Source organism: Cryptomeria japonica, chromosome 4 (assembly GCF_030272615.1).
Source record: "Cryptomeria japonica chromosome 4, Sugi_1.0, whole genome shotgun sequence".
In the NCBI taxonomy this organism is placed as follows: Eukaryota; Viridiplantae; Streptophyta; class Pinopsida; order Cupressales; family Cupressaceae; genus Cryptomeria; species Cryptomeria japonica.
In genome coordinates, this window is record NC_081408.1 from 93,272,879 (window position 1) to 93,281,935 (window position 9,057).

Consider the following 9,057-nt stretch of genomic DNA (forward strand, 5'->3'; position numbering starts at 1 on the left):
AGACTCATGAACCTTCCATAGGCTCTTGTTTAGTGGTCTACCCCCATATCTGATCAAATGAAGATTTGAAGCTACAACAAGGTTAGAATAATGAAGAACCTTCCTATGTATCTCAAAGTCCTCGGACAACCACAAGTTAGACTTCTTCACTGGGTACCTTCTAAGCCATGTACCAATAACAACTATTAATCTTGTGGGGTACTCAATATTTTCTCCATCTACCATAGGGCCATCCAATTTATTTTTTGCATCCACACAACGACACAGGTAATAATTCATTCCTTCTTCATTGTCTTCAGCTACAAAAACTACATAAACATGCCCTACAATGATAAAGTCGGAAGAATTTAGCAAACAACTAAGGTAAAATATTGAAGTAAAAAAAATTCTATGTGGATAATTTACCTAGTTGGACTAAATCTCACACATGGTCAAAGTCAACTGATGCTTCCATCTATGTTAGTTGTAGTGCACTCAGAGGTCGATATGTCTCAAGTGGGATTAGAGGCCTCATACACCATTCGTCCACCCACTCCTTTGCCTCATGCTCATTATAGGCACCATGTCTACATGAAGAACAATAACATGTCATCCATTGTGTATGGATAGTCCATGAACCTGCATTAGAGCTTTTGAAAGAGTGTAGCTCACTTGATCCTATCCATGTACAACAATCTTCTAATTTTGCAATGTTAGTATCATCTACAACCAAATAAATTTGTGAACTGAAGACTTGCCTTGATTACCTAGACCAATTGTACCATTGCACCACTAAACAATTGATTTTGCATCTTTCAAGTTTCCATTCCCTTTGTACTTTAACTCTTCTCGTGCTAAAGCTCTTTTAATAAATGCTCCAGCACCATCATGCTCCCATTTTCCATGCCCAACCTCAGAGAAATTTCACATATGTTGAATAGAAATCAACTTATGCATCTTAATAAACCAATAAAATATCTGAGAGTTCTTAAATTGCAATGCACAATTATTTGAGTATATGATATGTTGATGGAATGATATGCCTCGGCTAGCCAAATCATCGTAGAATATCTGAAAACAATGTTGCACAAACTCTGTAGAGTTTGAGCGATCATCATTGATGTAAAAATGATACTCCCTCAATATCTTCCTATCCTCTTCCATACTATCATGTGCATGAATGAATTCTATATGCACAAATATAGCAACTTGTATGGAGTTTCAATATTACGATTGCACCTCGTTCTGCAGTTGTAGTGTGTAGTTCTCTACAAAGTCAACAATTGAAACGATTGTATGAAGTGGAAATGTGTCCTTGCATAACTTAAATTGTGAGTCCAACCAATGAGCTCAATGGTTATGCCTTGCATACTCATACACTTTATTCTCATGAAAGATGCCCAAAAACTGATGCATTGGAATCTTCTCACTAACCAATTCACACCTTTTTGTTTCTTTTCCATCTTTTAGCATGTAGGCCACTATCTTATATTTTCCAAATTCCACTAATTCATTACCAATTTCTTGTCCAATATCCATATGTTGACAAATTTGTAAATATCACAATCCACCACTATGAACACATGTGCCATCCAAGTAACACTTATTATAATATACTTGACCATCTACTCTTTCACATAAGATGCTAGATATGAATTCCCTTGAAGATGTCGGTGGACCATTTATGTTGGATTCCTACAAAACTTTGTTAGCATGCAAATCTATACATATGTGTTGATAAACATCATAATGGTTAGAAAATTCGATATGTACTCTACAACAACAAGTTGTGTGTGTGTGACTTATTTTGACATAAAAAGGATTTACCATTTCAAAGAATCTTTGACTAATCTTAATTTGAGGATAGATACGTTGAAAATTCCCAAAAAATTGTGTTTGAGTCATATCCAAAAAATGTTTCAGATGTGGATCATAGATTTTACTACCAATCCTCCTTCTTACAACATCTCTTTGATTTGGAGAGACTCTTGTGTTATTCTTCCAAAAATGTTCAATTAGGGATCTCAAGGCTTCAACGATTGCTTTATCTTTCTGTGGTAATCTACTAGAAAATGCCCATAACTCATTGTTATATGGATCCTCTACTCTTTGTCATCTTCCCATAGCTCTCATTAGAGTTTGTCTACTTATCTTCAATTGTTTACTTGTCTTTATAATGAGGTGAGCTTTCTTAGTTTGAGTGCTTACAATTGTTGATGTAATGACATGTCGTGTGATATTACTATCTTTTGTGTGTGAGTTAGAACCAACAATATCATATGCATTCATCAAATTCTTTACAATAGATTTGTCGCTTGATTCAATCGATGTTCTTAGCCCAAGAATCTTCATTATGGGCCTAAATTTAAGATTTCTCATCATTTCAACAAATAGTTGACATCTTCATATCTCATTTAAAGGCTCAAAAAATATTTTCCATATCCGGTTAGCATGTCTTTGACAAGTATGCTTCAGAATCTTGTCAACCATTGGTTTCAAAACATTAGCATCAATATAAATCAAATACTTAGGCTTTCTATGCAAAACTCTAGGAGGTGTTCTCAAACTTTGAGTTACCTCAAGATTAGGAATGTCAACAACATTACGGATAGGTGGCATATCTTCAAGCGGAGATGAAAATGATGACATACCTTGAAATTGAGGTGTACAAGATGGTGTAGCTCCAATACTTGATATCAATCATGAAGTACTTGCAATGTCAAATGTCATAGAGGGAGTGCATTCAATATGAGATTTTGTAGACGCCAACGGTGTGCCAATAAGAGATGGTGTGCCTTCAACTTGAGATGTAAGAGGTGGGGTGCCTTCAACTTGAATTGTGGTAGAAATGCTCTCAACCTCGGGATTCAATTGTCTCATTGCACGAAGGTTTTGCATCTGTTGCCTTTGTGTGGCTGTTTATGGTGAAAATGGATAACAATAATAACAAAATTGAAAGGCTAAATGAATCCAACCACAAAAACCCTAGCCTAACAATAACAAAGATCCACCATAACATATGAAGATTACCTAAGACAATGCAAATCAAATGAAATCACAAAGATTATACTATCACATGTCCAATAGGGTTTTGATCTCCATTCTTCCTATCTCCATTGATCTTGCTTGATATATTTGCTCTCAGATTTTATATGCACAAGAGCTCAACAAAGAATGGAATGTGGTTGCAAGTAGGATCGTAGTGTAGCCAATTGATCAAGTTGTTAGGGTTTGATAATGAAGGAAGCATCTCCTTAAATAGAAGACACAATATGAAATGGAGGGATAAGATTGAGAGGTGTAAAAAGGAGGTCGGCTAGGATTAGAGGGTAGGTAGAAGAAATAATAAAATAATGAAAGAGGTAGGTAGTGTAGGAATTAAGAGATGAATGACATGTGTCATGTGTAGAAAAAGATAATGAATTAATTAAATAAATAAAGATTTATTTAATTAATAGAAGAAATAGGATCAATTAAATAAATAAGATATTTATTTAATTTGGGAAAAGGATAATTTAAATAAATAAATGTATTTATTTAAATGAGAAATAAGGCTAGAAGAGGATAAATGAATTAATTAAATAAATAAAGATTTATTTAATTAATAGAAGAATTAGGCTTAGATAATTAAATAAATAAAATATTTATTTAATTAGACTGGACAATTTTGGGTGTCTACATTTTGCCCCTCTTTGAGACAATGCGGCTTGTCGCGTTGTTTCAAAGAAGATAAGATGAACTGATACAGAGTTGCCCCAGAATGGGAATGATATGCCCCCCTCGAGAGATTGGATGAAAATGTCTGAAAAGATTGCAGACAATCTCTCGATAAGAAAGATAAGATAGAATGGATTGACCAGATAAAGTGACAGAGTCATAGGATAACGAAGACTGACTCGGGAAATGAAGACTAAGGCTAGGATAGGCTATAAGATAGACCACGTGCAAAAGACATCCTCATTGTCATCTACACCTTCACGAGATCACAGTGCAGAGCGAGAAAAGAGCAGCACTAGTCAGCAGTGATGGCTTTCGTACACAGATTCGACCGCGTTCGCCAATTTCAGAGGCCAGCAGAGGCAGGAGAGCCGGTAAGTACCACCAAACCGCCTCGTAATTTGATGCATTTGCTTTTGTCGTTAATGCATGCCGAATAGAGCAATAAATGCACTTAGAAGTAGGGTACAAAAAATGCAAAAACTGAGAAACCGCGTCTGCATCGGTGTCAGGCGTGTCTGTGTCCGACAGGCGCGTCTGTGTCGGTGCCAGGCATGTCTGTGTCTGTAACCGCGTTTGTGTCAAATTCGGGGGCGTCTACGTCCTTCAGGGGCGTTTATGTTGCAAAGTCGCGTTTGTGAACAATATAGGCACGTTTATGCCAAACAGGCGTGTCTATGTTGTTTAGGCGTGCTTGTGCAGTCAATAGGCACGTTTGTGAGTTAGAAACATGTTTATGTCTGAAAAATGCAAGGTTTTGTCTTCTAGGTCAAATCGCCAATTCTGTGATGAACATACACTGTCGATTGGATAAGCTGCTGAGAGGATACACTCAAGCAGGTCCTCTAGGAAGACTAGGATAGATCAAGGCACTTTGTGATGAATAGGGAGCACCAAGATAGAGTACTTTGTGATGAACAGGGAGTACCCAAAGTATGAGCAGCACTTTGTGATGAACAGGGAGTGCAAAATGTGAGTAACACTTTGTGATAAACAGGGAGTGTCACACACGTAGTACTTTGTGATGAACAGGGAGCACTACTAGGATAGAAGCAACACTTTGTGATGAACAGTGAGTGTCACTAAGATAGATAACCATATGCATTTAGATAAAAGGTAGCATTTTGTGATAAACAGTGAATGCCACGATGATTGACATGATTGATTTGCTTGACTGCAGGAGTATTTGCCTATGTTAGAGTCACGGGAGAGATTCCCGTCAACACAGAGGTTGCGACCAGAGTTGTCATTTCAGGATAGGGCTACGATCGAGGAGATGGGTTTGAGACACGTGCTATATGTGCCTGAGTTTTGGGCAAACATGGGTTTGCTGACTACGCTGGCCGAGAGATGGCATTCAGAGACTTGCACATTCCATTTGCCGATGGGTGAGATGACAGTCACCCTTGAGGATGTTTACAGGATTCTGCATATACCGATTGATGGAGATCTGATTCCATATGATTGTGACGGAGACAGAGAGGCTTTGAGATGGGTGTTTTAGGATCCCGACCTAGAGATGAGAGTAGGACATGTGGCATGGGACACCATGACCGGGACAGGGTTAGCCTTGCCAGCTGTTATCGGAGGAGCTATCAGTGGGTTCCTATGTCCGGACAGGGCGACATGAGGGTTGGCAGTGGGTTGGGGAGGAGCACTAGAGATACTGGTGATGCAGCACACCAGATATGCGTGGGGTCCATGTGTGTTGGCCCACATATATTATGAGCTTCACCAGTTTGTATACCATGGATCAGTGGGACTAGGCTGTGGAGTGACACTACTACAGGTTTGGGCATACGAGCATCTACCTATTACGCGACCGATACATTTCAGAGGGAGAGGTCAGGGACGGAGTTTTGTTCATCTGTATGACATGATCACTTCGCAGCCACGGATTGGCAGGTTAGAGCATTGACAGCGAGTGATAGATGACATTGACGTAGTCATTTGGAGGCCGTATCTGGGATGCGAGGAGTGGGAGGATGATGCAGTGGAGCTGCCTTACACCTTCCGGAGTAGGTATCTGATTGGGCGGATGCCCTATATACTGGAGAGACAGCTGGTGGACAGGGTATGTAGGCAGTATGGCAGGATCCAGAGGATGCCACGAGGCTCAGGCATGTATGCCCGTACAGTTAGGGATCAGGCGCAGTTCGGGCCTTTATTGTCATATGATCAGGCACTGACACAGCTGGTAGAGATGGTGCCCCTATCCTGGGATATGTGGCCAGAGATCGAGGACGCCGGGATGGATGCAGAGTATGCAGCATATTGGGCAGAGCATCCATTCCCTCGATTGACAGATCCAGGAGAGCTACTGGAGGGAGATGGAGGAGGAGATGATGATGATGATGGTGGGGGTGATGGAGGCCAAGGCCGACAGAGGCGGAGGGGAGTAGTTGGGGAGAGGAGGGTGGACAAGAGGGACAGGCCCAGGTGGTGAGGGGTCGCGGTGGATTGCCCCTACAGGTACCAGCAACACAGGGTCCTAGAGCACAGGGACAGAGATAGGGACAGGTACAGGGACAAGTGCTAGTACAGGCACAGGAGCAGGGACGGAGACAGGCACAGGTACCTAGGCATGTATCGAGACAGGTACCTATACAGGCACCAGCACAGGTATAGGGACAGGTACAGGGGCAGGCACCCACAGAGGGAGAGCCACAGGCAAAGGCAGAGGGTGGGGATCCAAAGGAGGATGAGCTGATTGAGCTTAGGGAGATCTGCCAGGGCCAGGCAGATGAGATCTAGGATCTGGAGAGGGAGAGGGACCGACTCAGGACTAGGCTCAGGGATACCAAGCGGGAGAGGGATCAGGCGATTCAGCGCTACACGGAGGCTGAGACAGCGCTGAGGGCAAGGAGGCAGGCGGTGGAGGACGCAGGAGCAAGCTACGCATATGTCCTGCAAGCCAGAGAGGAGATTGCCTACTGGAGGGACCTTTATTATGGTGTCGTGCCAGCAAATCAGCGGGCGAGGAGCTTCCATAGACCATCGCGGACAGCGACAACTACGGGAGGGAGCCGGAGGAGATAGGCATCAAGTGGTGGGGTCATGGGTCCTCCACCACCACCAGATAGAGGGGACAGGCAGGGTGATCCTGGGGCAGGTCCTTCGAAGGCTCAGATTCTGTCAAGGCCAGGTGGCTTCGAGGGAGGGAGTTCATCATAGCCATAGAGGGCTCCCTTGTATCAGTATTTGTACCATTTTTGTATTGTAGACACCTGCGGGTGATTTTGTAGCCATATGATTTTTTTGACATCATTGTACCATGACATTTTATATATATATATATGAGATGATTCATTTTTTTGCGGCAGCTATATGCATGTGTACCTATGTGATGTATGTTTCTATGATGTATGTTTATGATATGGATGCAAATATGTATATGATGCAATGCCATATTTTTGTTCTTTTATGTTTAATATGTGTATGCATGATGCAAATGTGAATGTATGTGATGCAGATGAATATGATAATATAAGTGTAAATTGTGCTAACAGGTGTTGTGTGCAGGATGTGATGCAATTTGTGATATCTATATGTATGTATGAAATGCTTATATGTGGTAATGCAGGTGCAAACTATATGAAATGCAAATATTTTTGGTGTGTCATTATACTCAGTCATGTGATAGCAAGCTACGTGGACTCAAGAAGGATGATGGAAGTCAATCAAGAAAGGGGGATGAAAGACAGAAGATATGAATGTGAAAGAGCTTCTTGTGTGTTATCATCATTAAGCTTATTATGGCAAGTAGGTTATGACAATCGAGGCATATGTTCGACCCGAAAAGTCATTGTACCTATTTGCATGGAGATAAGACAGTCACAAACAAGGAATGCCCCAGTTCATACTAGACTCATAGTGTCCTCATATCCTTGGACAAGTCATAGCATTACTAAAAGACAATCCACAGACAGCAAATGCAAATAGGTGACTATCCCCCATCCTCGCCTTTCTAGTCAAAGACATCCTGGAGATAGATTCTCTAGTCAGAGACATCCCGGAAAAGCTAAAAGACATGTCACCAAAAAGATAAAATCAAAAGAAAACCAAGACTTGACACCAACATCCACTGTAGTCCTCAAGTTTAGTGTCTCTTGTCACTTGTATAAGTCTTATTTGATTGTGGTCGCAATGTTCACTTTCATAGAATGGATAGATAGCACTGAACCATATGTTGTTTGAGTTTGCTAAAAGATTTGATTTGTTGAAGCCCATTGTTGCTACTGTCTCATCTGAAACTGACTGAATCCATGAAGCTGATACTTTATTGCGGAGAAGACGAAACTTTATTGTGGATCTGTGATGCAAATGTTGCTTTATTGCGGATTGTGCGTGGATAGACTAAAGAAAGCTGGAAGAAACTGTACTCCTCGAAACATGTGGTGTTCTCAGTTCCACACCCATCACTAGACGTAGGAATTGCCTTAGCCACAGATAAGATCTAACTTATTATGGATGGAAAGGGAGGTTTATTATGAATGGCTAACCAATCTTGGGTAGATCAATAACAAGCCATGATGGGAATGGGTAAGTTTATTGTGAGTGAATAGGTTGTGAGTGTGTGCAATGTGAAGTGATGAAAATGAATCCTGAAGGAGGGAGGAGCAATGTCTCTACGCATGGCGCTGGTGACCCAGTTTTCACCATGGTACTTGCCCAGGGCGCCACCGAAGTGATTTTCACCATTGGATGAAATTATTTCTCTTTACTTTTTTCGATTTTTCAAAATTTTTTTTTTTGTGTCACAAGGCGCCTGTTTGCCAGGTTTTCACCAAGTAACGATTTTTTTGTTTTTATAATTTTTTTGTATTTTTGAATTTTTTGATTTTTTTTGTATTTTTGAAATTAGGATATTCCGAAGAGCTATGTGTAGAACCTGCGAAGGTGCATGCTGTTGATAGGATCTTCCAAAGGTTCACCTTCGATAGTTGAGAGCTGATATGCCCCAGATCCATATGCTGCTGTAATGATGTAAGGACCAAGCCAATTTGGTTCGAACTTGCCCTTCTTCTCTTTGTCTTGCTGATTCTTGGGGTTTTCTTTGAGAACCAAGTCACCTACCTCAAATGTGCGAGGCTTGACTTTGTGATTGTAGCTGCGACTCATTCATTGTTGGTAAGCCTTGAGATGATTAAAAGCAGTTTGTCTCCGTTCATCTAGCAGTTCTAGTTCTTGTAAGCGAGAGACCCTGTAATCTTCATCATTGATGATGTTTTGCAAAGAGACCCGTAAAGAAGGTAACTCGACCTCAATAGGCAAGATGGCTTCAGCGCCGTAGACAAGTGAGTAGGGTGTAGCTCCTATAGGTGTGTGGACACTTGTGCAGTAGGCCCAAAGTGTAGGATT